A 21245-nucleotide genomic window follows, 5' to 3' on the forward strand; every position below is an offset into this window, starting at 1 on the left:
TAAATCGCACTCGAATCAACGCAGCAGAGTATTATTTTTAATTATAACTGGGTAAAATATTCAGTTATATTGCTGACCATCTACGATTATTGACGCGCTTTATAATCATCGAGAGAAGATTGCTCGAAAATTCTCTCGCTGTTTCCATATTTTCTCACATATCATTTATACTACTATTTTAAAACGATATCCGTGAGATTGTTTTGCATCGTTCGTTATTACCGTGGTCAATCGTGGTTTAAAAATACATTTACTCTATATAGTTGATAAAAACTCTCTATCGGCGACGTGTCGTTCGATTTATGTTATATGATATAATATGTTTCGGTCTCTCAAATAATACATTTGCAAAAAATTTTATTCCACTATCAGATTCAAAATAATAGGGACGACGTTTAAAAAGTTGATAACGCAAGGAAAAATCTCGATCGATAGGAAATATATTTTGCCGATACGAAACGGACACCGCAAACGGACATCGGCTATGTTACTGCGACGGCCGAAACCGTGATGAACGTTCATAAAATCGGATCGTTTTCAATTACCAACTGGCGCCGACATGGCGATCCACAGGAAATTTGCAGTTTCATTGATAGCGTCGATGCATTTTTTTCGTCGCCGATGCCTGCGATCCGCTATCACGAAGTTCGCGGACGGCATCGCGTTACCGTATGTTGCCGTGCGCGCACGGCAACTTGATCCATTGACTTCAATCAACGCGGAAGTGTCGCGAAAGCCGATCTGTGCTCCAATTACCGTCTGTTCGTACGTCCATCGCGCTCGCGATCTAATCCGATTTACGCGCGTACGTATACAACCGGTTCCAACGGTTAAGCGAGCCACATGGTAAATACAGTCATTAAAGTGCGATGCCTACGCGTCTACCCACGCATTCGACATATTTGAATGTCACGCGCGTTGTGCCCACGCGCGTGTCACGACACACGGGAGAAAGGAACGACGGATAAACGATCGATCTCTCTCTCTCTCTCTCTCTCTTTCTCTCTCCCTCTGTCAGCTAGCATCGCGCGGTTTCAAGAGCCTCAAACATGTGCGCGTAATGCGAGACATCCATCAAAATGTTTCGTTTCAGGGGTTACGTATAATAGTATTGATGGGCAGCCGGATACTAGGTACGCTCCTATCCACGATAAGCGATGGTATTACGCGCATTTTATCGAATATTTCTGAAAGAACTCTTTCAAGTCTGTGATATGATACTTGCTTGTGGCAATGATTGAAAGTACGACTTATACGCAGTTGTTTCTCTAAAATTATACAGAATTATCATAATTATTATAAAACTTTACAAGAGAGATTAATATTAATCTATTCTTCTCTTTTAATTCACATACATATCAGTGATGAGTGATTCATTATTTTGGCAGCTAGTTTACATAATAAACGACATATTGCGGAGAAACAGGGAGAAGGACAAATAAAGAAAAATATCTTTTTTTATTCAAATTTTAAAATAAGTTTTCCAATATTTTCCTTCGTACAATCTTATTTATTGTTAATCATTTATTACATAACACGATCCAGTTTGTGAAATGCGATCTGTTATCTGTAACGGTTTAGAAGTTCCGATTCTGTTTCTGCTCTTATCCTTTATGATATATGCGCATAATAAATTCTTCGTAAAGTCGATGCGTACCAATGTATTACGAACTTTGGAGATTATACTATCAAAGGAATTACTGTCAAAGGACGAAGAATGTTATAGAAGGCAGGAAACGCGGCAGATTAGCGATTGTAAATCGTTGCTTTTCGTGCATTACCGCTTGGCTGAACACATTGCGGAGGTACGAAAAATTTGCTCCAACAGTACGGGTTTTATTTATTACCGGTGACACACGCGGCAGATGATCATGCCTGTTATTCTGATGCCGTCGTAAATCTGGCCTAGTAACGCTTGACATAGTTTTCGCCTGAACGTCATCGGCACGGTATATATATATATACATATACAGTAAACGTTCGAATGATAAACTATAAGACTAATAATCTATCGTAATTCGCCAGATAAGTAAATCGCGAGCCATTTCTCACTGCGAGATAATATAGTTCACAAATTATCGAGTGAATCGGCTACATATGAAATAATTTTTCACGTTACAGCTGATTTCCCCATTTCTTGCACTTTTCTCTACTCATATTTATTAATCATGCTAGCGAGCAAGCGAGAAATATGACCGGACAATTATACTTTCTCTAAAAGACGAATATATTAGTTCAGTAATCGAGAAGAATAGCACGTGAAAAATGTGACCGATTGAATAGGAAAAGGGATGGATAAAAGCGTTGATTATCTATGATGTACTCTATTTCTCGGCGCGTCCAGAAATATGACGCAATTTTCATTTTCGACAACTCAGCTTAATGGTTGAATCCAGGTCGTGATGCATAGAATTTAGTGTAGCAAATTTTAAACATTTATAGATCAAGGTATAGTATGTATTTCGGTTTTTTCTGAAAAACATAAAATAGATTGTGTATAATTTGTAAGTTTAAAAATATACTTAATCATACGTAATATTATACTTCATAATATTGGAAATTTTGTGTTAAAGAAAAATATTTTATAAAAATGCATTATGTGCGTTTTCCTTTTTTTTTTTTTTTTTTTTAAGTGCATATGTATGTCGACATATTTATTTTTCTTGCCAACAATGTATTGTGAAAAAACATTAATCCCGGAATGAATAAAGTTATGTAATATTTAATGGATTCCGAAGAAGAGAGAGAGAGAGAGAGATTATAATTAGATCATACGGTATAATAATTTCGTTGTTTTTATCATAATGTAAAATATGAAAAATCAAGGAACCCGATACTGCAAACGTTTTTACGAACTTTGTCGGTAAAGCATTACAAAGTAGTACGGGTTTTGCACTCCGAATTTACGGACAATAGTTTTGCGACGCGAAATGCAAATACGCGACGGATTTCGTTAGAAGTATTGTCGTCCGTGTCAGCTTCATAATACGGCGGAACTTTGACTCGAGTTGTCTTTGACTCGAACGGGCGCGGATCTTGATGCTGCAGCTCCCAGAGTTGGCGGAAATTCTACCTCGGAACTCGACTAATGCCTCGTCGAATTCGGGGCGGTAATACCTTTGTTGATGTGTTCGCTCCTTAACGAATTGCTAGTTCCTTGGATCTCCGGTAATTTCGAAAGTTTCAACCGCGCATCATATACATCGGCGCGCGAAATGCTGATTTTATTAATTCAAGTAACCTGTAAAATAGGTTAAATTGAAAGTGTCAATAATATCGATTACGTATACTTTACTATATTAGATTGCACAAAATATTGCGCTAGAGAGAAAGGACGTAATAAAATTGCTTTATAAAACTATGATTTTTTTTTTTTTTTTTTTTTTTTTTTTTTAGTTAAACAATCTTATTTACATCTCAATTATATATTAGACGCACACATGACGCACGTAATTTATGAATACAAATACAATGCCTTTGGGCGAAATAGATCATATTACTTTTTGTACAATAGAAACACGCAGGTTTTTTTTTCTTTTTAATAGAAAGATTAATAAAAAATTATTTTTTAAAGATAAAATTGCGAAACAAGTTTTTCTTATCACGCAGTAAGCAACGGCGCTTAGTTAAAGATCAAATGCGTTTGAAATTACGAAAACTTTCTTTGTTTCGGAGAGAAGCATAAGCTTCTTCCCCAGCGGCACAAAAGGACGAACTTCGTCGCGTGACGCGCGTTCTTCTCTTCCACGAGCAAGCGTCTATTCCGTATTCTTTCGAAAAGAAAACTCTTGCAAAGTGAACGAAGAGACGGGAGAAAAACGAGATAAAAAGTCGTACATATTTTGATTGTATCGCGTTTCGTTTTTCCTTTGTAGTATCCACGGATCATCCGTTGTCATTGTATGTTTCTCTTACAATTAATCGAAAACGAGAAGCCCCCCATACATACCTCGGCCGATGAATGTACATACAAGTCACGAACGAGCGAGAGACGAAAATGTGAAATGCGATTCGCTCCGATGATCGAATATATACTTAATGGCCTGATTCATTAACCTCGACAATATCTGCGCACTATGCGCTTACTAACTTGATAAAGTATACCAACATACTAACGATGACATGAACAAATTTACTTTTGAAGTGAAGTGGCATACTTTTCACGAAGGCTACTATTATAATATCGGCGAGTTGCTTTGAGAGAACTTTATGTAATATTATGCCGTTCTGTGAGCAATTTTCGAGAATAACATATTTAAAGAGGGTATGAAGCTGGCGTATCATTTCATGGAAACAGTATAATTAAGAATGTAATTAAGAATTCTGGCTTTATTTTTAAGTTTTATGTTTTATAATTCTTGATTTAAATAAATAGTTCTGATCGTTAAATCAAGGAAAATATTTTGGAACATATGTATGAGTATTTATATATAATAATATTCGATTTTCCAGAGTTCTATAAAACAGTTCTAATTATGTTGAATATTGAGCATATTCGTGTATTTTCTAAAGAAGTCTAGTCATTAGTATATTAAATAATTTTTTTTAAATAATTTATTTCACCCGAAATAGACATGTGACGTATTTATACGAAATGCTGATCAATTTTCGAGAGAGTTCTGGTTATTCTAACACAATTCTTGTATAATATTGAGCATATTTTTTCATTTAATCATTATTAAATAATTTTTCCATGAATTACTCACAATTCTTGTATAATATTGAGCATATTTTTGCATTTAATCATTATTAAATAATTTTTCCATGAATTACTCTCACCTGAGAAAAACATACTTGCATCTATCGAAATAAGAACTCTTTAGAAAATGAATGAATATGCTCACAGAATTATTCGAGGACTGTTATGAAATAAACAGAACTCTCGAAAATAGACCAACCTTTCATTTGGATGATTGTATATGCGTTCGCTTGTGATTATTTTAATTACTGTTTTTTTACTTTTAAAGGGTGTAACTTTTTCTATATAATTATTTAACTCGCGTAAAATTATAAATCTTTAAAAATCTGACGAAAAATGATAAGAAAAATTTATTTTATGTGAACTTAATGTCTCAGTTTGTCTTGTGGCATCTTTTAAGGTTTAACGGTTATAATTATTTATTTAAACTATCTAAAACTATTCAAAATATGTGACAGAATTTTCACACACACACACATTTAAATATTTTTGTTTTAAAAATTGAATTCTTATATGCGAGGATTGTTAAGTTTTTAAAAAGTTTCAATTTAATCTTAAATTAACTATAATTAATCTTATTTTTTAAGACAAGAAGATTAAAAGTTCACGTGCTAATAAATGTACTCATGAATTCTGCTACGCATTCGGAAATAAAAATAAAAATTTTAACAGTATAAAAGAACTTATATATATTTTTATAAAGCTTATATCTTAAGTTTGTAAACTTCGGTATATTTACCGGACTGTAGCCGTTAACTCTCGGAAAGTTCCCGGATCTCGTATCGAGCAAAGGTTTACCTCTCGTATAAGAATGCTAGGCTTGTAACAACGACGTAAGTCAGGCAACCGTAGAACGTTGATTCATGGCGTATAACGTAACTCTACCCGGACGATCGGATTAAACTTGACGCTTGGCGCACCGACCCTGCCAATACCCTGTCGTTATACAATATCGACGTGCCACCGATAATAGGTCCAAATTTACACTCCGCTACGATGAGATATGACCCTTCAAACTGACGCATTCAAGACTTTATATAGGCTTCGCTAATCTGACAGATTACTGATTTTGACCGGATAACAATCTACACGCTATTCGGAAAAAAATGCGCTGCGTATAATGAGCAAATAAATCATACGTTCGTAAATATTGTATTTAAACCAAATTTTACTTTAATACAGATTTAATTTAAAGCTTGATTGACTCAGTTCGATTTCCGATGCGTGTCAAGTAAAACTAGTGGTAATCGAATAAAATTCTAATTAAATTAAAAATAAATTCAAATTTATTTAAAGAAATAGATATGTATGGTATTATTAGTTGGCATAATGTTACTTATATATTCTACGCAATAGTTTTATAAAACAAAATATTATTTTGTATATAGATATCTTTCCGCATCTTTCAAATAATCTTTTATCTCGGATCGGAAGATCATTCGCGTCCCTTCCAATTTCGTAATTGCGCGCACGACGCATACCTTCCTCGATCCGATATTACGTAATTGGTACCGTTTATGTCATGATTAGCACGCACGAGCAGTAAATACCCGTTACGGTTGGCTAAATTCCATTGATTCCTCGCGCATGGCAGAATTACACGATTAATTTTTAATGCCAGTATCCGTTGTAACGAACCGCGCCATAAGCCGGGACGCCTATTTCACAAAGATATTTAAGTTTTATAATAGAGAACCCGCGCGAAAATCGATCGCTATATATGTGTGTATATATATGTATATATTGTATATGTATATTCGTATACATACATCGCATTCGTTGCGCGCTATTAATGACATCGAGCCAAAGTGGCGGTAAGTGGTGAATGTGTGGCAGTCGTGTTAACGAGTCCCCGATAGCGAGCGGCTCGACAGCTGTTAACGTGCAATTAAAATGACGGGACAGAGAGAACCGCCGCGGCGCCCAGAATCGACGGCGTAAAATTGGCGGCGGGCAACGCGTTCGCCTGCAATCGCGACTTGTTCGGCGCGTAATACCTGCATCATTAACGGCGAGCGCGTAGTACATCGGACATGCCTGCCTAATTACAGCTGACTAAAGCGTTTGATTATCGGCACGTGCACTGAGATAATAGCAGCACCCGGCTACGTGATCGAAACCGGTACATCGGTAAACGCAATTTCCGGTTAAAACGTATCTCGCGCGCGCAACAATGGTCACAAAATATAAACGTAGTTCAATCCAATCGTCCTTTTTTTTTTTTTTTTTTTTTGTATCTGCAACGTCGGTTTGTAATCTTTGTCCGTGATCTCGTAACGTTTACAATAGACAGAGGGAGCGAGGAAGCATAAAGCGCAAATCTTGTCTCTTGTATCATTAAACTCGTTCCGGTCGAGATACTTTTCTCGTAAGTGGACGAATCTTCTCGCTTCTCTCTGCTCTTCGGATATTTTTTATTGACCTTTCTTTGATGCTGCGCTTCGAGTTCTTTGATATCGTAAACCTTTGACCGGACAGCAACCGTGATCATTAAAGATGACTGATATCTTCTTAGAATTGAATCGTTTTATTGAAATGTCGAATTATAAAAGGGGTTTTTTTTATTTACTTTATAATTCGTGAATAGATCCATAGAAAGTAACTGTATTATCAGATATTTTACATTTCGCGAACGTCATCCAATCTATTTCATCTCATATCACGGCGATTTATCGATAACACTTGCGAAATTAAGGTGTCAAAAATTGTTTTAGAGAATTATAGGTGATTTTCTACGTAAGTATGAATATAAATCTGGCTGCATACAAAAATTGCCTATCACATCAGGTTTTTGAGATAAATTGAGGGTAACGTGATTAAAAAATGACGATTTTAGCTATATATTCATGAATTTACAAAGAAAGCAAATTATTTTTTATATTTATTAAGTTCATAATTTCTAACTCATATATCTCGGCGAGAAAAATCGCGTGTTTGCAAATTAAAAATTGATTTAATATAAGAAATAATTTGCTTTCTCTGTAACACTTTCATGAATATAACCAAAATCGTCATTTTTGATCAATTTTACTCGATTTATCTCAAAAATCTGACGTAATAAGCAATTTTTGCCAGATTCGTATTCAGCACACAAAATTATGCAGGAAACCATTAATAATTCTCAAACAACAGAACCTCGAAGATCTGTATAATGTATTGCTACTCCACCCCGTCAATTTCTTAAGCAAATACTTATCATGATCGCCATAACGCCTCGATAGTCATCTAACGATCTTACGGTATTTTAAACTTATCCATGCTCTCCAGAGATCGCGATAGACTTCCTCTCTCGTAATATCCTCGCTCTCTTCGGCTTTTCCTTTCCCTTTCACATATGTTTGGCGCCACGTATCATATGCTCCTCGACGGCGTCATCCTTTTGCTCTCCTTCTCTTTTTTTTTTATCTTCCTCTTATCCCGTATGCGCCTCATCCCCAGCATTCTTTCGCACGCCTCCCCTTCGTCGCCATCGATCAGCCGGTACTTTATCACGGCGCAACGTGTGTGCACATACTTTATCGCGGGTGCCGCATTATGGCAATACATCAGGCGGTTTTGCCAGCCAAATTGCTATTCAAATCAGAGCTGATCGTGCCACGGACAGGATGCTTGCTTACGATAAGGGGAAAAAAGCGATGACATGCAGTATCGCAATTAAAAAAAAGATTGTTTTCTGTTTCTTGCGAGTTAACGATCGCGAAAGTATCAGCGGATTAAAATAACGATCTCGTCTGATATTTATATCATTTTCACTTTAGTAAATCGTGTATGAAATGTTAGCGCAATCTATAGACTGATAATTAATATTTTTACGCGATTTTATCAAAGAATAAAGAGTTCGTATAAAATGTATGTAATATGTATTTCATATAAAAGTATGTTCATATAAAAATGAACTTGACCAAGCCTCAAAATTTGTTTGCAATACCATAATTGAATTGCTCACAATGAGACCAGAAACATGAGATAATGTGTCGCGATTATAATAGGCATAAAAGCGAATTTGATTTGATATTGCGAATAACACGCATATAAAATATATCAAGATTTATTTTTTGTTTAAGAGTAATGATTGAAATGAAAACTAACAGCTGTGTACAAAAATGCGTATGTATCTACTTCCAGATTATATTTTTCCGACTCAAAAATATGTACTCTCGGTGTATATTCCTGATTGATAAAATAGAGTGTATTAAAAGTGTAAAGCAAATTTTTTTTTCAATTAATAGGAAAATTGATATAATAGCGCATATCGGATAAATATTGGTAGTACATTGGTTTTAAAGCATCAGTGTGCAAATACAGAAGAACTGAATTTTTATTTAATACTATATTAAGATTTTATTTAATTGAAATTCAGGGATATAAACATGAGTTGAAATAAAATTATTAGAATTTTCTACATAGCGAATCCCACTAATTGCATTATTTCCTCTTCTTCCTTCATCGTATTTATAAAAGTTACTGTCAGAGCACGAACTGAAAATAATAGTCACATTATTCAATTTTTAAAAAATTTATTTTCTATATTATATGTACACTTCTTCTTTTTTTGCGGCATAACTTTTCTTTAATTTTTATTTAATACGTATTACTTAATAATTATTTTCAAAATTGTATAAGTTTATTTAAATGTTGAATGCACTTATTACATACAACGTTTCGTTTAAATTTGAGTTTATCAAAGAATGAATTGAAAAGTTAGTGAACAAAAAAAAAAAAAAAAAAATACACGTTGTTCACAAGGCCATATAATGTCGTAGAATATTGCAAGTTTCGAGAATGGAAAGAGTCCGAACAACCGATACAATGCGTTTCAACAAAACAGTAAATAATAGGGGATGCAGTTTTTGTCGCAGTTTCATGATTTCAACTTCTCGAGCATATATTCGCATTTTCAATAAAACGACAAAAGTTTCATTTCGGATCAAAAATTTCTTTGCGCATCAAACAAAGAAAGGAAAGTATTGCGATCGATCTAGAAATAATAAACCGTTTATAGAAATTATTGTGAATCAATATTGCGAGAGGATCTTTAACAACAGTATGAGAGATTCTAACATACATATGATTCTCTTGCTAATGGTTTACGGAAAGCGTGAATATCGGATCGGAAAGATGAAAAAACTTGTACGTATAAATCTCTTGATATAAACCGATAATATCTCGTATTCGCGATATTTCCTATCAATCATTCCATTCGCGTATGAAATCTCATAAAAAGTCTCGTTCATTAAAGATAACAGTCGGATAGTTATTGGATATTTCTGGTTGAAAATCTGACTCGGGGATAACAACGTTTTAAATGGAATTCATGGGATGAGCATCATTAATGCGATTTATACTCGGAAATTAACGTGGTTAATGAAAAATTTATAGCTATATTTCACGTAAATACTTGCAGAGATATTCACGATATTGTCTCACGTTGTATTAAATGTAATTACAACCTAGTAAATGAATTTTTATACGGATTCATCGTTTAATTGGATTTTATTTGAATCGCTACTTCCGTTTTCGTTTATATTTTTCGAAGATTGGTACGGAAAATACTGAAAACAATATTTACCCATTCGGTAGAAATTAAATGAATCTCGAATCGGGATGCCAGTTATTTAATAGCGTTATTCAAAATGACCTGTACACTGGCTAGCATCGATACTAACGAGATACGTACACGATGCCATAATTATCGCTTTTAAATCAGATCAAAAGTAATCATGTACTCTTGTTATCCAAGCAGTACGAGCTTTTATTTTGAATTACGATTGTTTTGTTTCGTGTGTCAGTTTCAATCATTTTATCATTTTATAATCATTCCGTTTGCAATGTGAAAAGACGAAATTTATTTCAGCATTATTATTTGTATTCGTGTAGCATTAAACCGGTTTCATCTGATCGTCGTTACCATCATCGTTTATTTCTCAAGATACCGAATTAATTGTCAATTGACGCATATTTTTCTCGTATAATTACTTTAAGGTTAAGGGATATAAAATAATGTTGTTCAACGGATAAATTAAAATCAAAATAAAATTAGTTCATAAATTAGTATTAAATATGCATCGTGTTGATAGCGTGGCTCGGGATAATCCTGGTATGCAGTCAAATAAACGGGTTATTGCGGAAAATAAGTGCGACGTATTCAAATAATATTAACTTCTCACAACGCCGGTTTTATTAGAGCAATTTCTCGTTGCGTTTGTAACTCGATAACGCAGAGAATTATAATTTTACGAATATTTCCTTCAGCTCTCTCTTTTGAAAATTTATCACTAATTATGCAGTTATCTCACGACATTTTTTTTTTTTTCTTTCTTTACCATGGACTAAAATTACATTTGTATATCATTTATTTCTAGATTTAGAATGTTAATGTTATATAAAATTATCATGATATCCAGCAGGATGCTAAACAGTTATACGTATACAAGTAAGGCAATATAATTATTCTCAATTTTCATAATTATATCCCGATTGATTGATTGAAATACACGTCTAAAAGTGTAATGTGGGCGGGACAAATGTACATTATCTTATTCCGAGTGATGTAAACATAGATCATTTTAGAAATCCCCGATGAGAGACGTAGAGAGAGTGCATAACAATAAAAAAATGCGATATACATTTATGAAATATTACGATATATCGCGAGAGAAATGTAGAAAATGTCACTGAAATATTGCAGTCATACAGTTTTCGATTTTTTTTTTTTTTTTTTTTTTTTTTTTGCCAACTGAATTAATCTTCAAGATTATTTTCTACTATTATTAAGGCAACCAAAATTTTTTTGATTATTCTTACTCAATATAATTTGTGATTAATATGTTTTTACTATGACGTTTTATTTCAAACTTTTCGAGTAAAAAGTTCAATAAAATTTTTGCATTTCAAGCATGTATGTATTATATTTGCTGCGATCGTGAACGTCATGTTGTAAAATCAATGGTTCGAGCGATTTAACCGAAGAAACGCGATTATTCCCGGAGATAACATACATAAATCGTCACATGCCTCGTCGCGTTATCAGCCAGTAATGCGAACAAATGATCCAGTAAAAGACAATCCACTTAATAGAATGTTTTAAGTTTTAAACTTGTGATAGCGCGGAATAACTTTGGAAAATTGTCAAAATCTTTTCTCGGGTTGCGTGAATGATTCGATCTATAATATGACGCGGTGTCTTCGGCATGGATCGATCATGTTCCTGTACGATAATAGTACATGAATATACACACATCGGGGAAGAATTAAAATTATAACAATTTTTTGATACCTTATGTAGAATCAATTTAATGACTTCCTAATACAATATGGCAAAGGCCATAAGGAATGTATGACCGAACGACGTGCGTCGTCATTTTCGACATTTTTGTGACGATTAAAGGATTTTTCGTGACGATGTCGTGTCGAGATTGTTTTAAGATTATATCATATTTCTGGTAGATGTTGCGATACGATATCGTGACTACCGGTTAATATAACTTAACAACCGTTGTTGTTGTATACTAAGTAGATATTGTGGTTACAAGAAGCTATAAAATCTCAATGCTATGTATATGTAAATTTAAACGGAAAGTACGAAGTCATGATGCTTATTATTATACAACACAAGATATGTAATGAAATTGAAACAATAATTATAACTTTTACATAAAAATTAATAAAATTAATAATTTTTATACAAGCTATTAAATTGGCTTTAAAAGATGATCCTATATTAAAATAACAGCATATTGTGTATTAGCATATAATAATATCACAGTCATTGTATTCAAATAAAGTTTGATGAAATCTTTAAATTTTTCAATGTATCTATCAAAATTAATCTCATTGTTAATACATTTATGTTACAACATGATAATGATGATGATACATTGCCACAATATACACGATACTTAATTATGATATGGTACGATTATTACGTGTTATTATTGCTATTACGTATGATAATAACGTACGCGTTATTCCATCGTAATCGCACAGTGCGTTGTGTTACTTCGCTCTAGTATAATGCTAATACATTATCAGTATGCAACATGTTTGCCGACGATAGTCGCATTGATAACAATAGTATCGTCAGGGATTGAAATAAACCTGGGAGGTACGTGTAAAAATTGTAATACATTATTGATTCTAAAAGAGATACTTTCTGATAAAAAAGAGAAAGAAAGTGTAGTCACGTTATTTATGTTAAGCCGTTAATACCTTATGCATGTACTTCCACTCATATGCATATATCTGAGATTTAAACCACTTTTTTAGTTATAAATTTAAATACTCGTTCTTTGTAATTGGGTTATTACGCCTCGATTGAATCTTTAAAAAAAAACTCATCAAATATGACCCATATTAAATTAGCCCCCCCACCAACGCCAAATTAAATCAAATACATCAAATAATTTAGTGCTAATTACGTGCTAATTAGTTGCCGTAGTCCGAATTTTGTTGCTCAAACCGTTTAGCAGGAATTTACATTCAAAGTGGGGGGTGCTAGCTTGACATTAAGCCAGCCCCCCCCCATAGTGAAAAAAATATATAGAATGCTCGAATCAAAAAATAAAATACACTAGAATTTGTTGCTATTTTGTTGCTCTAAAATAACATAAAAATATTTTTAAAAAAGTATATAATTTAATTAATACCACTATATACTCAGTCTCGCCGCGCCGTACCATTCACTTGCGCGAAGTAAAAGTAAATAAAAAAATGTATCGCTCGCATGTATTTGGTACTAAAATAATCTGTGGACAATATACTGTCGAAATATATGAGAAACATGCGAGCAACAAATTCTTTTAGTTAATTTATATAATATAAGAGCGCGTCGTATAGGGTCCGCGACGACAAAGTATCGATTTTTAATACTTTAAGACGAGCAACAAATTCAGTTTCTTATATATTTCGATAGTACATCGTCCACAGATTATTTTAATACCAAAAACATGCGAGCAACAAATTCTTTTAGTTAATTTATATAATATAAGAGCGCGTCGTATAGGGTTCGCGGCGACAAAGTATCGATTTTTAATACTTTAAGACGAGCAACAAATTCAGTTTCTTATATATTTCGATAGTACATCGTCCACAGATTATTTTAGTACCAAATACATGCGAGCGATACATTTTTTTATTTACTTTTACTTCGCGCAAGTGAATGGTACGGCGCGGCGAGACTGAGTATATAGTGGTATTAATTAAATAATATACTTTTTTAAAAATATTTTTATGTTATTTTAGAGCAACAAAATAGCAACAAATAATACGTCTCGATAATCGCGCTTGTGTGAAGAGCGTTACGGAAAATTTAGGCTGGACGGATAGGTGGGGGGAGGGGAGGGGAATGTCGTCGAATATCTCTTCCAAGAACAGGAGCGAGCGAGTTTTTTGCGAGAAAAAAATCGTGCGCCAAAAAACCTTCGCGATACGAACAAGGATAAGATAACGAAGCTCGAGCGATACTTTTGCAATCTCGCGATTATTTTCTGGCGAAATTATACATATAATTGAAGAAGAATCATATATTTTAAAAGAATATTAAAGTATATTGAAATACGAAACGTGTGAAAAACGCGACGCGAAGCTTCACCAATTGTAAAATTTCTCATTTAGCTGTTGGTACTCGTGGTTTCTCGCGGCATTTCAGAGACATCGATTAACGTTGACACGTCACCCTTAATTGGATTTCAGTAACATCCATAGTTTTAAAACTAACCAATCACCAATCAAGAATCGAATGACCGTGATTGGTCAATTTTACAACCATGAATATTATTAAACCTGACGTGTAAAATTAGTCGACTAACTGTCGACTAACCGAACACATTTTTTTTTTCTGTTAAATAAGAATATTTTATTAGGAATGTTCATATGTGGTGTGTGAGCTGCTTTTCAGATATATATTCCTCCTCGAATCTTACACATTCTATTCAACGATTATTCTCGTTGTATTATCGTTTCGCCATGAAAATTGATCGAGATTTTGTAATATAAGCTCTCTCTCTCTCTCTCTTTCTCTCGAGCCGCGCTTCTTTGTTTATATCTGAATGTTTACGACCAACTTTTTTGAACGCTTCTGTACCGAGACGTTCGGCGACGCGGTCCTCCCCTCTCCTCACCTATCCGTCCAGCCTAAATTTTCCGTAATCGTGTCAGTCTCTTCGCACAAGCGCGAGTCTCAAGACGAATTACGGTCGCGCTCCGTGTTTCTCGCGTCTTTTTATCCGTCGAAAGTGAGATCCGCGTACGAACGAGTGTCGGGGGGGGTCTTGTATCGAATAACAGGCGATTATCCGAGTGTAATATATTAACCCGTGTAATCGTGATTAAGGCATCTTTCGATATATATATACTCGCAAACGACAAGATTTTTCCCACGCATCTTTTATCTATCGAAAATGAATTTCGCATCCGAACGAATATTCGAAATATCCGAATCGAGAGTAATTTGTAGTTTTGATATATCGACTTTATAATACGATACAACGATCGATGAATACATTATTTAACATATTTTTAGGCGCTGAAATAATTTACTCGCTGTCGTATATAATAATATTGCGTTGAAAATATAAGCGCGTCGCGTTCCACACGTTTCTGCTTTAATATTCTTTAATATTGTTTTCAAATGTAATCCTTTTTTCAGAGTTATATTCACAATTTCATAAATCGAGATCGCAAAAGAGCGCTCGAGCTAGTTTGATTTATCTCGCGCAGGATTCTTCGCGTACGGTTTATTTCTTGGAAGAGACGCGCTCGCTCCTTTTCCTGGAACGGATATTCGACGACGCGTTCCCCCCTCCCCATCTACTACTACTCAACCTGCCTAAATTTTCCGTAACCGTTACAGTAACCGTCGTATTGCATTAGCGTGCGAGATTGAAATATTCTTTCCGTATTTATCGCCTTTTTTTATCCATCACAAGTTTATCCCGTGTATAAAGTGGATGTCGTGAGTATCGGGAATGTCGATTAGAATCACGGAAAATCGTCTCCGTCCATTTATTAATACGCGATTATATGTTCTTTCATGTTTATAATCGGCATGGAAATAATTTTACCGCGTCATTGCATATGGCGGATTTTGGACTACGAGTGAAATAGTGATTATGAGAATAGTGATTATGCATGAGTGGGCAAATTGATAGACTGTCTCGTCTCAATTTGAAGCGAAGGGAGCAACCGGAAACGGAAAGGATCTCGCGATGACCAGATGCAGAAAGAAATGAGACATGCAAGGGCGGTGCATCGGTCGGTCAGTAGAATTTATTATTAAACATTTAAAATTGTCAATATAATTTTTAGTTTATGGAAACAATAGTATTGAAAAATCGGGGGGTTTTTTTTTTTTATTAATGATTTATAGCTCATGTATAAATATTTAGAATTATAACTGACCATATTATCTTTGCCTTGATTATTTCTATTATTCGTCATTGATGATTACTGATGATTTCATAATTATAATCGTTGAGCGCATTAATTTTACTATTTTATTAGCATTCGAAATCATCATTAATACGATTACATTTTATTTAACTCTGATCACTCTGTGTAATCTTAACATCTCTAACGCGTCATTTTTAGAGAATGAAAATTATCAAACATGTGCATTAACGAAATTAACAATATGCATGTCAATTTATTTTTTAATTTATGGGAACGATGATATTGAAAAATCGAGTTGTTTTTTGATTAATTATTTATAATCTGATAATCATATAAATATTTAGAATTAAAACTGACCATATTATCTTTGCCTTGATTATTTCTATTATTCATCATTGATGATTATTAATGATTTCATAATTATAATCGTTGAGCGCATTAATTTTACTATTTTATTAGCATTCGAAATCATCATTAATACGATTACATTTTATTTAACTCTGATCACTCTGTAATCTTAACATCCTTAACGCGTCATTTTTAGAGAATGAAAATTATCAAACATGTGCATTAACAAAATTAATCATATAAATATTTAGAATTAAAACTGACCATATTATTTTTGCCTTGATTATTTCTGTTATTCGTCATTAATGATTACTGATGATTTCATAATTATAATCGTTGAGCGCATTAATTTTACTATTTTATTAGCATTCGAAATCATCATTAATACGATTACATTTTATTTAACTCTGATCACTCTGTAATCTTAACATCCTTAACGCGTCATTTTTAGAGAATGAAAATTATCAAACATGTGCATTAACGAAATTAACAATATGCATGTCAATTTATTTTTTAATTTATGGAAACGATGATATTGAAAAATCGAGTTGTTTTTTGATTAATTATTTATAATCTGATAATCATATAAATATTTAGAATTAAAACTGACCATATTATCTTTGCCTTGATTATTTTTATTATTCATCATTGATGATTATTAATGATTTCATAATTATAATCGTTGAGCGCATTAATTTTACTATTTTATTAGCATTCGAAATCATCATTAATACGATTACATTTTATTTAACTCTGATCACTCTGTAATCTTAACATATATCTTTAACGCGTCATTCTTAAAAAAACAAGAGGAGCAACAAATTCAGTTTCTTATATATTTCGATAGTATATTGTCCACAGATTATTTTAATACCAAAAACATGCGAGCAACAAATTCTTTTAGTTAATTTATATAATATAAGAGCGCGTCGTATAGGGTCCTCGGCGACAAAGTATCGATTTTTAATACTTTAAGACGAGCAACAAATTCAGTTTCTTATATATTTCGATAGTACATCGTCCACAGATTATTTTAATACCAAAAACATGCGAGCAACAAATTCTTTTAGTTAGTTTATATAATATAATAGCGCGTCGTATAGGGTCCGCGGCGACAAAGTATCGATTTTTAATACTTTAAGACGAGCAACAAATTCAGTTTCTCATATATTTCGACAGTATATTGTCCACAGATTATTTCAGTACCAAATACATGCGAGCGATACATTTTTTTATTTACTTTTACTTCGCGCAAGTGAATGGTACGGCGCGGCGAGACTGAGTATATAGTGGTATTAATTAAATAATATACTTTTTTAAAAATATTTTTATGTTATTTTAGAGCAACAAAATAGCAACAAATTCTAGTGTATTTTATTTTTTGATTCGAGCTTTATATATATTTTTTTCACTATGGGGGGGGGGGCTGGCTTAATGTCAAGCTAGCACCCCCCACTTTGAATGTAAATTCCTGCTAAACGGTTTGAGCAACAAAATTCGGATTACGGCAACTAATTAGCACATAATTAGCACTAAATTATTTGATGTATTTGATTTAATTTGGCGTTGGTGGGGGGGCTAACTTAATATGGGTTCAAATATGCCTATCACACATGATGGTATTGTTCGTTCCTCATAAAACGAGCAACAATATTTAAATTTACAAAGTTGTAAAAATTTAGAGCATTGATAAGGCCACAAGACAAAATCAGATTTATTATAGTTGCTTGTGCAAATTTTATGTCATCTTGTTTTTTTTTCTTTTTTCTTTTTGCGCATATACAGCGGTTTAATGCGCGAAAGTAAAATACCCTGCGGGTAAAGACGACGACGACAACGATGACAACGACAACCGCGATGCTTTAAGCGACGACGTCGCGGACGAGGGATCGTAAATTCGCGTCGCGGAAGTTCGAGAACGAACCGGAGGTGTACGAGGTGAACTCTGAAATGCCTTGCGGCAAAATGAAAAAGAGAACGTCGTGTTGTAGCGGGAACGGGAGTCGAAGATGCGCTGGGGATGGTTGTAGACGACGGCGTTGACGGTAATCCTGAAGGTGTGTAGGCAACTGCATAGTGCACACCATAATGCAGATGATGCGCGGGACAAGTGGGATGGCGAACTTGGAATGGTAAACAGTGCATCATCTGAGAATTGAAGTTCGCTCTACAATCTCCGGGGTGAGGAGGAGGAGAGAGAGAGCGAAACTCAATAGGCCATTCCCTTTTAAGAAATGCATTTCGATGCTAACGCGCGGCTTTGACGTTGGAGAGGTGTGAATTTCGCAGTCCCTTTCTATGTCACATACGTAACGAAATCGCCAACGGGACAAAATTTACCGCTGTCGACCCCCCCCCGAAATTGAATTCTCTCTCTCCTTTCTCAAGATCCATTATATTTTCACAAAGAGAAAATCTATTGGCAATTCCTCAAGAAATTTAATAATAATATTCGACAATGGATATTGAGTGCCGTTATATACGATATGTGTATATCGCTATTCGGCTGAAACTATTTTATTTTTTTTTGGCTCGCGAGTATTTTACAAAGAGAAAATCAATTTCCCCAATTTCTCAAAAAATTTTATAACAATATTTAATTACAATAGAAACACACATTTACATCGAATATATTAGTATCGATACACTCTTTGGTTTCGAATAAACATTATTTGCGAAACCACAAACGATTACATAGCGTGTATTAATGTGCAAAATTCATCGCTTTATACCAATCAGCGCGATTGTCTATTAAATTGCTACATATATTAAATAAGCATGAAATGCATTTATCCCTGACAGTAGGCGTTTATACAGCTTCGAACATTTCAATGGACTCGGGCGAATTGAGTTGATTAAGGTGGAAACGCTCGTTATTGTTGGCAATCTGACAATTTGGCAATTCTGTCACACGCGCATAAATTACTACCGCTTATAAATATACGCGCCCTTTTGTTTTTCCGTTATGCGATAAGAGATAATGCCTCGATGTGTGATATAACTTGTAATATCACGATAATGTTATTTATAGAACAGCTGTATGGCACAACTTCATCTTGTCTCTGAGCACGCATGCAAACATACGTGAATTTAATTACCATAAATCGTTAGCGCAGCCAGCGCAATGTGCAATACCGTTTTACGGTCCCATCATTAGTGCAAATATCGTAGTCTAGCGTTCTAGCCTCTACAAGTCGGTACATACGACAGATGTTAACACCGAATTAACACGTACAACGTACGACTACACAGCACTATGGGAAGTTAACAGCGTTACCGGCACGTCGATATGATCGCAATTTCAGCTTACAACCATAATTAACGCGTATTGTACGAGCCGTATGCTTGAGTGGACTCTATTAAAATGTACTTTACCGACCATTAATTGCAAGAGATGCAAGCAAGTCGTCTCGGAACTCACCGGATGACCATCGCAAATGTTAGAAATCTTTTACAATATATATATATATATATTGCAAAAGTGTGCGTGTGTGTGTTTAAAAGGTAAAGTAGTCTCATTAATTGTTTTGTGACAGTCATTAAAATTATGAAAGTACTTGGTTGGGATTTTTGAAGCTGTTTTCTGTTAGATCAGCATGTAATTGAGTTGCACGACATGCTGTTTGCGTTATATTGGCTTTTGTTATTTGCCGTTTATTTTATATTTACATATACGAGAATATATAAAAATTTATAAAAAAAATATATATATATATATATATATATATATATATAAAAATTATATAAAATATTAAATAAAAAATCAACATCAATGTAAAATTATTATGCATTTACGGAAACTCCACGCTTGTGGTATTTATGATGTTAATTAAGTACAGATAATGGATAAAATTAAATTTAGGAATTCTTGAAACGGAAATTCTAGAGAATATAGATTGATTAGGATTGATATGGAAATTGCTAATTAATATCCAGCAAATAGCAAATATTACAATGTTCTCTATTCACAGCCGGGATATAATTACTATGAGCTAATAGGATCGTTCATCATCGAAACGCATAGCAAAGAATTGCTTTATTACTCTAATCCGCGTATAATATTAATCAGTAATATTAATCATGATGTAAATATTGTAGTTCTGCTAAATTTAATAACGACGTCGATAACCCGTTTCTGTGTACACGAACGTCTCTTCCGCGTTTGCACAAGTACTTTCATAAGCGGATACAGAGTCGTAATTAGACGCACGGTACTCGCCGAGAGAAGCACTCGAAAAGTAAACGAGGAACGAGTGAGCAATAATCCAACAAAGACATACGCGCACAAACCTACACAAAGGTATACCCGCACGATAAGGAACAACACGTGCTTGTTTTACATGCTCTTGCGCGAAATATTTTTCATTCATATTTTGTTATAACTTTTGAATCTTATCGTGCGCGAAAATTTAATTATCAATTTTATTAACAATTCAACACACATATATATAAAATTATAATAATGTTTAGATCCATTCTGCTGCTGTCTTTCTCGTCTTATTTGGCTCTTCTTGATCGTGTAAAATTTGATGTGAATAACCTATATCTCGTGTATGTCGCTCCTTGTTGTTATTTCCTAGAAAATTTTAATTATAATTTCAAACGACTCGTAAATGAAACGCATTCATTATCCGCACGCTCGTTGGTGAATATCTTGCTACGGACATACAACGCCGAAGAGCAGCATCGTTAATTAATGATCACCGTTGCAGTTTAAAACAGATTATATCATATTTACTATCTTTTAAAATTTTGACGTAAAAGTAAGTTTATTTTTACTGTAATTGGAAAATCATGAAACTGATATTAG

General features: G+C 33.9%; 1 protein-coding gene across 5 annotated transcripts in view; it reads left to right on the plus strand.

Annotated features, from left to right (window-relative positions):
- Sfl (N-deacetylase and N-sulfotransferase sfl) overlaps positions 1 to 21245 on the plus strand; it is a 384325-nt gene that overhangs the window by 286857 nt on the left and 76223 nt on the right. Inside the window, exon 1 of one of the 5 annotated variants that reach the window (XM_070305100.1) lies at positions 15860 to 15953. The exons of the other annotated variants lie outside the window; for them this stretch is intronic. The gene's annotated coding sequence lies outside the window, so the exon portion shown is untranslated. Of the gene's footprint in view, positions 1 to 15859; positions 15954 to 21245 lie in introns of those variants that run through there. 5 annotated transcript variants of the gene reach the window in all.

Source organism: Polyergus mexicanus, unplaced genomic scaffold, assembly GCF_030449975.1.
Source record: "Polyergus mexicanus isolate NDT 795.1 unplaced genomic scaffold, iyPolMexi1.0 SCAF_12, whole genome shotgun sequence".
Classification (NCBI taxonomy): domain Eukaryota; kingdom Metazoa; phylum Arthropoda; class Insecta; order Hymenoptera; family Formicidae; genus Polyergus; species Polyergus mexicanus.